At 41.1% G+C, this 13,255-nt stretch overlaps 1 pseudogene; it reads right to left on the bottom strand.

The window, feature by feature from the left end:
- Positions 1–2,994: 2,994 nt before the first annotated feature.
- Positions 2,995–12,224, bottom strand: LOC138746579 (general transcription factor II-I repeat domain-containing protein 2A-like; annotated as a pseudogene).
- Positions 12,225–13,255: the final 1,031 nt, after the last annotated feature.

Here is a 13,255-nt window from a genome sequence, read left to right as displayed (position 1 = left end):
TGTATAATTCCAAAGTCACAACAACATTTCTGAGTTGGATTCTATTTAAAATGGGCTTTTCAATTATGTTTTGGAGAAAATCCTTTTGTTATGTGCCTATCATGTGCTTGACCTCACATTTTAAATCAGTCACTTGCTGTTACTTGGACAAATCTCATTGCTCTACTATCTCACTATCCAAGCATAAATTCACGGGCCTTACAGCTGTGTTTGGTTTTGATATTCTCCACTCATGCCTTTTCCTTGAACAAGACCGCTAACATCAAACTTTTGTTTGATAACACTAAATTCTATGGAGGTTTATAATTCATTCTCTGGAGTGAGATTTGAACTCTCAGCTTTCTTACTCCTGACAGATTTATGTACATATATGTATGTTTGGAAGATCATGTGGGTTGTCCTACTGCACGTCATAACAATCTCTGTTGTTTTACTAATATTATAAAAGCTTCATTGTCAGTTGCTTTGATTAGAAAGGAGATGCTGCCTGTTTTCGTTGTGAAAGGGGTTGATTCGACTCTTTTAATTTGCTTGTTAACAAGAGTTATAAAACACAACTACTGGCTGGGACAAGCTGGCTGGAGTTGGGAAAGTGAAAACAAAAGGGGACACTCATTCCTCTGATTGTTTCATTTCCAGATGTCCCAAACTAAACTCCTCTTGCACACAGGTCAGGACAAGATACAGTATGTGGGAAGGAAATGGTGACCGCTATAGATATTTTGATGTACACATCCACATCTCGAGAGAGAGAGAGAGAGAGAAATTTCAAGTTTCTCTGCAGCCTTTCAGTATCCCCAGCACCACCTTCCTTATCACCTACTTTGTTATCATCTGGAAATTTTGGATGCAAAGCCATCAATTCCATTATCCAAATCATTTATATACAACGTAAAAAGATGCAGCCCCAACACTGACCCCTGCTGGTAATCAGTACCTATACGTACAATCATTATGTGCCTGTATGGTATGTTGATGTCTCCGCACCACGGTGCGGAGAAACACTGTTTTATCTAGTTGTTTGTGTACAGTCAGATGATGATAAAACTTGAATTTGAATATCAAAATGGAGATTGTGTCCAATGATTGTAATTAGGGCACAATTTGGAAATTAAACCTGAAGCCTTGAACTGGAATCTAGGTCACAAGGCAGCCAAAGTGTAAGTTTTGAAATTATCATTCAACGTCATGTACAAGGATTGGCCGCTGTTGGATCAGGCCACTGTTTTGCTATCAGATTTTGCATTATATCCACCATCCTGAACTCAGCCTGACACCCCCCCACCTCAATAACAACCAGATAATCCACTCTCATCACCTTCCCCACAAACCTTTGGGAGCATCTTCTGGCCATGACCTTTGTTTTATTTTAAAGGATCTGGGTGCCTTTAGCAAGGCCAGTGTTTGTTGCCTATTCCCAATTGCTCTCAAGAGGAGCTGGTGAGGAGCTGTCTTAAACTGCTGTTGTCTGTTTGATGAAGGTACTGCCATAATGTTGTTGGGTAGAAAGTTCCAGGATTTAGACCCCATGAGAATGGGGGACCTGCAATATATGATGATGGTATTGATGGTAGACAGCTTGGAGTGGTGCTGTCCCATGCACCTTTTCTCTGTGTCCGTATCGTTGTAAAAGATGTGGATTTGAGGGATGTTGCTGTTGAGGCAGCCTTGATGAGTAAAGAGTGAGTAGGCCCATCGAGTCTGGTCCGCCATTCTAATCACAAGCTGATTCATCCCCCCACTCAGCTTCACTTCCCTTGATGCCCTGACTAATCAAATACCTATCAATCTTCCCCTTAAAGACCTCACTTCCACAGCCACCTGAGGCAACAAGTTCTGCAGACACGACCCTGTGATTAAAGAATTTTTTCTGCATCTCTGATTTAAATTGATGTCCTTTTATACTGAAATTATGCCCTCTTATCCTGGAATCCCCAACCATGGAAAACATCCTTGCCACATCTTTTCTGTCCAGACACTTCAGCATTTGAAATGCCTCTGAGGTCCCCCTTCATCCTTCTGTATTCCAATGAATGCCGACAATTATTCCTCATGTACTAACCCTTTCATTCCTGAGCCCTCTTGAACGCCAGTTCATCTTTTCTCAAATGCAGTGCCCAAAACTGCACAATATTCCAAGTGAGGTCTCGCCAGTGGTTTATAGAGCCTTAACATTACATCCCTGCTCTTGTACGCTATCCCTCTAGAAATGAATGCCAACTTTTCATTCACCTTCTTCACCACCGAGACATCCTGGAGGTCAACCTTTAGGGCATCCTGCACAAGGACTTCTAAGTCCCTTTGCACCTTAGAATTTTGAGTTTTCTTCCCATCTAAATAATAGTCGGCCTGTCTATTTCTTCTTTCAAAGTGCATGATCGTACACTTTCCAACATTGTATTTCATCTGCCATCTCTTTGCTGATTCTCCTAATCTATCCAAGTTTCTCTGCAGCCTTTCAGTATCCCCAGCACCACCTTCCTTATCATCTACTTTGTTTATCATCTGAAAATTTTGGATGCAAAGCCATCAATTCCATTATCCAAATCATTTATATACAACGTAAAAAGATGCAGCCCCAACACTGACCCCTGCTGGTAATCAGTAGCCAACCAGAATAGGACTCTTTATTCCTACTCTCTATTTTCTGCCAACCAGCCATGTTCCTGTAATTCAATGGGCTCTCAACTTTCTTAGCAGCCTTATGTGTGGCACCTTGTTGAGGGCCTTTTGTAAGACCAAATTCCCAACATCTTTCCTTCTTGTGATCTCTTCAAAAACTTGCAATAGGTTTGTCAGGCATGATTTTCCTTTAAAGAACACATGGTGACTTGGGCCTATCTTTTCATGCATCTCTAGGTATTCCATAATCTCATCGTTAATAATCGACTCCAACAGCTTGCAAGCCACCAACATCAGGCTAATACTATGGGTCTATAATTTCCTTTCTGCTTCTTTACTCCCTTCTTAAGCAGAAGAGTGACATTTGCGATCCTACCGTCCACCAGAACCGCGCCAGTCTCCAATGATTCCTGGAAGATTGTTATCTTTATAGCTACCACCTTCAGAATCCATGGGTGCATAGTCCACCCTTAGACTATTTAGCTTCCCAAGTACCTTCTCTCTCATGATCTTGACTGCACTCACTTCTCTTCCGAGAGAGCCACGTAAGTCTGGGATGCTACTAATGTATTCCACAGTGAAGGCTGATCCAAAATATACATTCAGTTCTGTTGCCATTGCCTTGTCTCCTATTACAATTTTTAAAGCATTGTTTTCTGTTAGTCCTATGTCTACTTTGGTCACTCATTTACTCTCTCTCTCTCTCTCTCTCTCTCTCTCTCTCTCTCTCTCTCTCTCTCGAGATGTGCGTATGTATACATGTGTTCTAAACATGTTTAGGCAATGCTCCACGTTATCAGGTAGGTCCTGATCACCTCCTCCACCAGCTTAGAGGTTCAGATGGTTCTGGGCTGAAGATCTTCCGCATTATCGCCATCTTCCATAGGCTCCTGCTATCCTCACCAGACTGGCTGGGAAAAGCATGGATACATGGGGCAGAAAAGAACTTGCAGGGATGTGGGAAAGGAACTGGGAAATGCAAATATTTCTGAGAGCTGGGTGCAAGCCCACTGTGCTGACCTGCCTCTTACCCTGTAACACTATGATTTTATTTAAATCAGGCCTTGCTGTTAGTTTTACAGAATCACCATCAATAACGCACATTTATATCGATCCTGGCTCCACTCTTTTTGATTCCTCTACTTTGAGCTTTTCTCTTGACCTCCCATAGATGAAGCCCATCTCCCCTCCTGATCACCTCCTCCACCAAGGCCCCTGGCGTAGTAGCACTGGAAAATCTCAGCTATGTCTTTTTCCCGGTGTACCATGATTAATTGCTTTTACATGCCAGAATGTGTCTCAGAATCGCCACCTACTGTAGCCATGATACCCCTTCACTGTTAAGTTGCTTGGATTGGCTTTATGCTATTGGCCACAGCTGGGGATTGAACAGGTATCATCTGCCAGCGATGGTAACATGGGCAACAAGAAGTTGACGTGCTGCAAACTATGAAGTTCAACACCAAGCTCTTGAAATCAGTCATTGAAAGAGGGTTCAACAGAATCAAGAACTCAAAGTCCCAAACATAAAATGGCAAATCTCATTACAATGGATGAATAGGGTAAAGACCAATTCACGTTTGTATAGTATTTATCACATCCTTGAAACACCTTTAAATATTTTCCAAATAATGACCGATGATCTTTAAATATTTCAAGCATTTCCTGAGCTCATTTTATTGCCTCCAACTCTCATTTCCTCATTAATGTTGGGACTTTTACTCATACCTTAGGTCAATAGTGCACTTCACTGATTTTTTTTTAACAGCTAATGGTTGCTTGCAAGTGCTATTCATTGTCTGCAATAATGCTGTTCACCAGCATATTACAACCCACTGGAAGAGGTATTGCTAATATGAATTGCATCTAGCAATTAGACTGAGCTCTGGGGCCATAACATATACTTGATCGACTTAACCCATCAGCACCGTGGCTAGTTGGTTTCCCTTGTATTGCCAAATCCTTTGTTTGCCCATCAACATCTACAGGAATCAACGCAAGATGCTATGGATCAAGATCAGTATAAACTTGCTGAAGTTGTTCTGATGTTTCCATCAGTAATCTGATGAATTACTAACCTGATTAGGTTTTGGTGGAACAGTCAAGATGAATCCAATTTATTTCCTTGAAATCTATATGTTTGCATAAAAATATGCTCCTGGTGATAGTTCTGAACATGCTTTCTGGTAGCACATTATTACCATTGCAATCACTTAGCTCACCATGCCAACAAAATGTTCAATTCCTCTTTGCTTTGCTCTTAAGCTCTAAATTGGCCCAACAATTTAGTATGTAGATTGTTAATTCAGCTCATGCTGTTTCTGGCAAGAGAACAGACTGCTGGTGTAGAACTTCCAGCAACAATAGCAGGAGGGTTCAATAACCGCGCAAAATACCTTCACGTATCACATTTCTGTCACGAACAAAATCAAACTCCACAGAATTCTTATTTGAAACTGCACCAACAAGCATAGACTTTAGGAACATGGAATTTGCGTAATATCTGAGGGGATTTTATGCAGATAGGTGCCCAGATGGGAAGCCATTGCCTTGGTTTTGGGACTTCTTGTTCATGTCTAAGTCGGAAACGTGTTGGTCATGACAAGGTGAAATGCCACTGGGTAGATCTGGTGTTTCCCAGCAACTCTCAGACTAGAGTGTTTCCATTCCCGGAGAAGGGTAAAATGGACACCTTTTACACAAACCAGTAACCAAAAAACTCCACTGAAGATTTTGGAAAGACGACTTTATCCAGAATGTGGTGAAAATTTTCCAATGGGTGAGGTAAAGAGTGTACATTTAAATTAAAGTGCAGTTTAAATTAAAGGCACGTACATGAGAAGGGAACTTAAGGTATTACGGGGAAAGTTAGATGAAGAAAGGGAAGAGGTTTGAATGGAACACAAACACTAGCGTACACTAGTCTCATTGGCCTGCTTCTGCTGTGTACATTGTCAAGTTCAAGTTTAATATCACCTGATTGTACACACACAACATGACGAAACTGCATCTCTTCAGACCATGGTGCCCACACAAAACACACGCAATACACACTACATAATGATCATATAAATCATCAAAACAAATATATAGAAATATGTGGGATGATTTACTCGGTTACAGGATACTGTTCATCAATCTCGCAGCCTGTGGGAAGAAGCCATTATCCAGCCTGGCCATCCTGATTTTGATGCTACTGCACCTCTTCCTTGATGGTAGGGATTAAATAGTCTGTGTGCTGGATGGAATGGGTCTTCTATAATTTCTTGAGCCTATTTGGACAATGATCCTAATAAATGTTGTCAATAGAAAAAAGGGAGACTCGCAGAGATTCTCTCGGCTGTTTTAATGATCCTCTGTTTCGACTAGACAATTAGATACAGTGAAGTGAAAAAGCTCACGGTGCATTGAAAGAATCAGTGACCATCATTCAAAGGTGATACTAATAAATATTTATGTTTGTGCGGCCAAAGATGGGTAGCACTGCCATGTCAAATCCTATCCTTGAAGCTACACAATTTATGGAAAATGAAATATTAAGACTGTGACAAGAGATATATAAAGTTCAACATTATTCACATTGTAAGTATTGTACAAAGAATAAACAAACAATACTTTTATGGCTGAATATACAAGTAGATTTATTGAGATTTCAGAATGTAGATTCATTGTATGACATGAATATTTGCAGGTTACAAAATTAATATTGAAAATGAAATTATATGAAAAATAGTTGTATTACACAACTCAGTCAGATTAATAGAACACAGGTTTGGGCGAAAGGTCAGGAGAAACAATGATAAAATAGGTGATAGGGCAAGATGAAAGGCTACGTAATGGTGCAAATAGTGAAATGTGAAATTAACAGAAGTGGAGAAAGTGGGATTGGGGGAAAGAGATTCTGTGAAAAGTATGGTTTTTTAAAATTTGTTTTAACATATGCAAAATACTTAGGTACATATGGTAATAATGATAAAGTAAATTAATATCGCGTTAAAAGTATCAAGTAACAATGAACAAGGTACATATGAACCCATGATATTAAATGGGAAAAGGGCTACTGGCCAAGTTAGGGAGTCCATTACTAATAATAACTATGAGGTCATGGGGAAAAAACAAAGAGAATTAATCTACGTTTTGAAAGTAATTGAGAAAAGGACCTCAAAGAGAAGAAAGTTAAGATCCATTGCAGTAGTAGAGCATCTACTTTTTTCTAGAGACAGATATGTCATCACATCCAACAACCACTGAGTATGAGTGGGAGGGACAGCATCTTTCCATCTCCGCAAAATGGGCCTTCTAGCAACGAGGGAAGCAAAAGCCACAACATGGGATTGTGAAAAAGTCAATCCATTGGCCCACTCACTCCAAAAATAGCAATGAAATGGCTAGGAGACAAATTAATATTAAGAACTAATGATGAAATGTGAAATGCCCCTTGCCAGAAATTAAAGAGAAGGACATCGCCAAAACATATGATGCAAAGTATCTTCCTCAATTTTGCATTTATCACATTTAGAGGAGATGTTTGGATAAAATGTCGCTAACTGAACCTTGGAAAAATGTGCCCGATGGACTACTTTAAATTGAGTTAACGAATGCCTAGCACAAAGCAGATGAGTGAAATGATTGCATCTGTTGTATGGGATCCTATCACCACTGTATGCATTTGTTTATATTTGCATATAGTGATAATGATTGGCTGAGAGCTGTAGCCACACCTACTGGCCAGGTCATAAAGGGCTGCATCTAACTAGATCCAGGTCAGTCTGGACTGGTCAACCTCGATGTACTATGCTCCAGTCTTTTGTTAATAAAACCCTTGGTTTGAGTCAACAAGTCTTTGAGTCATTCGACGTGCTACAATCTGGAAGGCTACAATGAGCTCAGTTGGCAGAAAAGTGTGTTGAGCTTCATTGAAGGAGTGTAAAAAGCCAAATAGACAGAGAGTAGGCATAGAATTAAGGTGAGTGGATTGTTGAGGTCATGCTTGCATGAGGGAGGTATTCATGTGGTCATTACTTTATCTGCATTTGGCTTCACTAATGAAGAGAAAAACACATTGCAAGGACTGTTTGGTAACAAGGAAGAAGTACAGTAAAAATCCCTGTTACCCGACACCAATGGGAATCGGTAGATGCCGGATAAGTGAATTTTCCGCTTGAGATTGTGTTGTATGATTTGTGAACTATTGGCAAGGCGCATCAATTTTAAATTTGTGTTTTTTTACCTATTTATTTTCTGCAATTTTTTTTTTTTGCCAGTTGCTTGAGGCTGCTGGTTGCTTGAATTCCAGATAAAAGGTTTTAACGTACAAGTAAATTGCTTCAAATCATGCCGTGGTAGCTGTGAGAATTATGGGCTTGAAGTTTTGTTCTCTGGACATTCAGCCATTCCAGTGTCTTGTCTTGAATTTCCAACATCAATAGTATTATTTTGCTTCTTTTGTAAATCTCGGATTTCATTCACTTCCTCCTTTTGATTCCTCCCTGGAAGGTTTTGTTCGTTAGCATTTACCATCCTCTCTCAGCCCACACCGCAATTGCCAGTTGTGCCTTCAAATCTCTTCTGGCTGCTGCCCCATGACAGTCCTCTCCCCTTGTGCTTCCTATCCCTTCCCCTTCCTTTGCAATGTCCTGCTTCTTTGATCCCTTGTCCTGTTCTGATGAGAGGTCATTGACCTGAAATGTTAAATTTCTTTCTCATCTTACAAATGCCTGCTGACCCGACAGGCACTTCAAGCATTTTCTGTTAAACTTCAGGATTCTAAATGTGGCTTCTGGCCAACTCTTCATTCTGCGCTGAGGCAAGGTGATTTACAGAGTGGCACAGAGCACCCCTGAAGGAAGGAAAGAGAAGTTTGCGTTCTTGCATGTGTTAAGGCCAAAACCCAATTGTTTTCTCTGCGACCCCTGCACTAGGAAATTGTGAAATTACTCACCAATCCTGTTGATTCTCATTATTCAGCATCATCAGGTTTGATGATTTGATAAATAAAGTTTTGAAAAAAAAAGGTTTGATGATTTGACTGAGGGGGAAGCCCTCTTAGACGTGAAAATCAATTATAATGATTAGAAGGCAACTAATTATTAGGGATCAGAATTTATTTGTCATGAACAAGTCTTGAAAGTCAATGTTTTGTGACAGCGTCATAGTGCAAACATTCATATCATAACTATCTTAAAACACTACTATAAATTACTGTAACGTTACTTTAAAAAAGAATAATGCACAAAATTACTACAAAGGCTACTTTAAAAAAAAATCACAGAGCACGAAAAGTAAGGCAGTGTCTTTGGTTCATTGATTATTCAGGAATCTGATGGCAGCAGAGAAAAAGCTGTCCTTGAGCTGTCGACTGCTCGTCTTTAGGCTCCTGTATCTTTTCCCTGATGGTAGCAGAGTGAAGAGGGTATGGCCTGGGTGGTGGGGGGTGCGGGGTGGGGGGGGTCTTTGAGGATAGAGGCTGCTTTTTTAAGTCGCCGCCTCATGTAGATGTCCTTGATAGAGTGAAGTCTGTTGCTTGTGATGTCACAGGACAAGTTAACAACCCTCTAGGGTTCATTCTTGTTCTGAGAGTTGATGCCTCCATTACCAGGCAATGATACAGCCAGACAGAATGCTCTCCACGGTCCACCTGTAGAAGTTTACGAGAGACTTCAGTGACATACCAAATCTTTTCAAACACCTCACCACGTATATGCAAGCCTTCTTCATGATTCCCTCAATGTGGAGGCTCCACGACAATAAATTGGATGGTCAATAAGTTGCTGTTAATCTTCCTTACTCTTTGGTCCAATGTTAAGTAAGCACTTCAAGTTGTAACCTGAGATGCGTTTAAATGGCCCTTCAGAACTCAGTAAGCCATCTACATAACGCAACTGAAATTTGATAGAAAATCTTTCCAGTATTTATATGACGATACTCAAACTGCAGCATACTGTTTCATCTCCGCAGTCAAAATCATTTAGAATTCACCTCGGCGAAGAATCATCAGTACAAAGCCAAGGAATAAAGACAGAACTTGCACTTAAATATTTCACAGACTCCAGGCACCCCAAAATCCTTCACAGACAACAAAGGATATTGAATTGATTTTGGGGCTGCCATGTAGGAAACAATTTGTGGGCAGAGAAATCTAAAAAAACAAGGAGGAAATAACTTACATTATAAGTGTCATTTTCTTGGGGGGGAGGGGAGTTTGAGGGGTAAACTTTGAACATGAGAAGAATACCTCCCACACCTCCTTTACCCTTTTCCCTCTCACCTTAAGTCAATCGCCCCTGCATTTGACATCTCCCACTCTGATTATCTACCCTATCTATGTCTCAGAACTTCTCTATCAGGCCACCCCTCTGCCTCCAGTGTTCATGGAGAACACAGGTGGTGGAATCTGCTTCTATCACAGTGTGTAGATCAGGGGTGTCAAACTCAAACTCACAGAGGGCCAAAATTAAGAACTTGGACTAAGTCGTGGGCCAAACTAAATATTTATTGAAAATTTTCAACAACATCTGCATGTTTTCTCTTCTTTCAACATATGTAATTTTCTTATTAAAATAAATGTTTAATAATAGTTTTGGTTAAACTCTTTCCAGAAGAAGCATTAACAAATGAGAAATAAAATATTCAGTAAATAATATTTCTCTATAGCTTTTAAGCTCCTTTTAAATGTATTTTTTTTCACAAGCCAACAAGTCAAAAAAATAACAACTTGCTTCAATGAAAATCCAATCTTTCAACTATGAACAGTCCAAAGTTAACCAAAGAAAATATTAATCCAAGCTTAGCTTGCTACACTGTGATTTACTCTGAGGCACCTGGGTCTAAACCAGATACTTGGCATCTCTTCTTAGATGCAAGTTCATCAAACTCTGGGGTCAGACTCTGAGCTGAGGAAATCCTCAGGTCTGAATGAAGGTGCTCGTCAGTAAGACGACTCCTGTGTGGTGTTTTGTTTATCTTCATCAAAGGGAAGAGTTGTTCACAGAGATACGTGCTGCCGAACATTGACAGCATCTGAGCAGCTTGTGCACGGAGTTGGGGCAGTGCGTCGGGAAGGAACTGTGGGAACTGCACAGCACCGACAGAGTCATACTTTGACTTGAGCGTGTCATTACACTGGAGCTCAATCAGCTCCATTTGGAGGTTGGTTGGAGCGCTTGTCACATCAACCGCAAACGGATTGCTGAGTAGTTCAAATCTGCATTTCTGGGCTTCAAAGTCAGCAAATCGTCGGGAAAACTCCGCACGAAGTACGCTTAGTTTTTCAGCAAACTCTGCACTGAGCAACACGGCAAGTGAGATCTGTTCTTTCATAATTTGGCAGCACAGAAAATGAACCATGTTTCCCTGCAACATCTGAGTCTCCCACAAGCACAACTTGGTTATAAAAGCCCTCACTGCACTGTACATGTCTGTAATGACGTGCCCTCGTCCCTGAAGCTGCAGGTTTAGCGCATCGAGATGTCACACAGGAATGCCAGCTCACATTGAAACTTTTTATCCCTGAGCTCTGTTGTGTCCTTGACTTTGCTCTCCATAAACAGACATATTTCTTCACACAGCTCAAAGCATCTCTTCAGTACTTTTCCTTGGCCATCACACCTCTGTGTGATAGGGCACGTCTCCGTATTCTGACCCTAACTCCTCCAGAAAGGACTTGAACTGGCAGTGATTTAAACCTTTGGCTCTTATGAAGTTAACTACTCGAGTTACAGTGTTCATAATATGCTCCATTTTCAAGGCTTTGCCACACAAGGCTTCCTCGTGGATTATGCAGTGGTAAACTGTAAGCTCACCTGATTCTCCCGCATCTTCTCCCGAATCCTGCCCACCAGTCCATTTTTCTGACCACGCATCGCAGGTGCACCATCTGTCGTTAGTCCCACAAGTTTATCCCAAGGCAGCATCATTTCATTGAGACATTTGGACACCTCCTCGCAGATTTCTTTTCCTGTGGTTGTGCCATGCATGGATTTTAATCCTAAAAGTTCCTCTATAACGGAAAGTTTCGTGTCCACTCCACGGATGAATATTGATAGCTGGGCAGTATCTGATGTGTCGCTGCTCTCGTCTACAGCAAGCGAGTATGCCATAAAATCTTTCCCCTTCTCCTTCAGTTGTTCTTGTAGATTAGTAGCAAGCTCACAAGCACGTGCAGCCACGGTGTTTCTGCTCAGGCTCACATTTAAAAACGCTTGCTTTTTATCTGGGCCAATGACATCGCAAACTTTGAGCAGGCACTTTTTAACAAACTCTCCCTCCGTAAAGGGCCTGGCTGATTTGGCGATCTCTGCGGCCACAATAAAACTAGCCTTTACAGCAGGCTCACTTTGGGATTCTGCTTTGGTGAACATAGTTTGCTGTAAAACCAGACTTCTTTTCATCTCCTCCACCTTCTGGAGCTTTTGCTTCTCGTTCAGATCCTTATACCTGTCCTGGTGTTTCGTTTCATAGTGTCGTCGTATGTTATATTCTTTAACTACAGACACGCTGGCTCCACACACAAGACAAACAGGTTTGTCTTTTAAAATGATGAACATATAGTTTGCCTCCCACCTGTCTTGAAAAGTCCTGTTTTCTGTCTTTCGTTTGGCCATTTTTCGTAAGGGGTTTATTACATGTGAGTTCGGCGACAGGTCGCAGATGCTAATGGAAGTAAAGAGAGGAGGTGGGGGCGATTAGCGGGCTGACGGGCCGGTGCCAATGCATTTGCAAAGCATTCTGGGATTTGTGGTATTAGCTGTGCATGCGCTATACTGGCGCGGCATATTTGATATGATCTTGCAGGCCAAATATAATTATATCACGGGCCAAATTTGGCCCACGGGCCTGAGTTTGACATGTGTGGTTTATGGGATATTTAGACATGCATTTGAACCTAATATGTGGGATTAGTGTAGATGGGCAAAATGGTTGGCTGAAGAGCCCATTTCAGTGCTGTAGAGCTCCTTGACTCTCAATGTTAAGAGTCCAAAATTTGGTTGCGCGTTGCTGATGCTTTGGGAGTTGAAGCAGTTCCAAAAAAACTGGCTGAAGGCTAACCGACCCAATTTGTCAACCATATAGTTGAAGGCGAATGTTGAACTTGTGCAGTTAATGCACAGAACAGGCAGATTGTGTTCCGAATCACCATGCAGAAGAGGCAATGGGGAGCTGCAGATATTCTTTGGGAATCCCCATCCAACTCCATATATCAGTGGTGGACCTTCGGCCAATTTCTGTAAAATAATCTGAATGAGGAGAGCGGGATCAGGTGACAGTGGTTCATTGACTTTAGCCCTGGCATGGAGCAAGGAAGAACAATGCTCCACATTATGACAATCTGCGCACTTAGCAACAGTGAGAAAGAATTATTAAACACGATTGAGGGAAGTTAGACTGTAAAGAAGTAGCAAAGGTAAATCTTTGTCCCTTGCTGGCAATAAATAATATTTTGTATTTGTAGAAACATAATAAATGGTATAAATAATAGGGAAGCACAGATTCAAGTACAATGAAGACATCAAAATAATTGTCAATTGCTGGCCAACAATGGCCTTGCTGTCATTCTAAGTTTTTGATGCAAAGCCTGCAAATTCTGATTCTTCAAGTGCTCATTCAGACTCATGTCATATATGCAGTGAGAGTT

This window comes from Narcine bancroftii, chromosome 12 (genome assembly GCF_036971445.1).
Source record: "Narcine bancroftii isolate sNarBan1 chromosome 12, sNarBan1.hap1, whole genome shotgun sequence".
Classification (NCBI taxonomy): Eukaryota; Metazoa; Chordata; class Chondrichthyes; order Torpediniformes; family Narcinidae; genus Narcine; species Narcine bancroftii.
The sequence above is the reverse complement of the archived record's forward strand: the minus strand, read 5'-3'. Positions and strand labels throughout refer to the sequence as shown.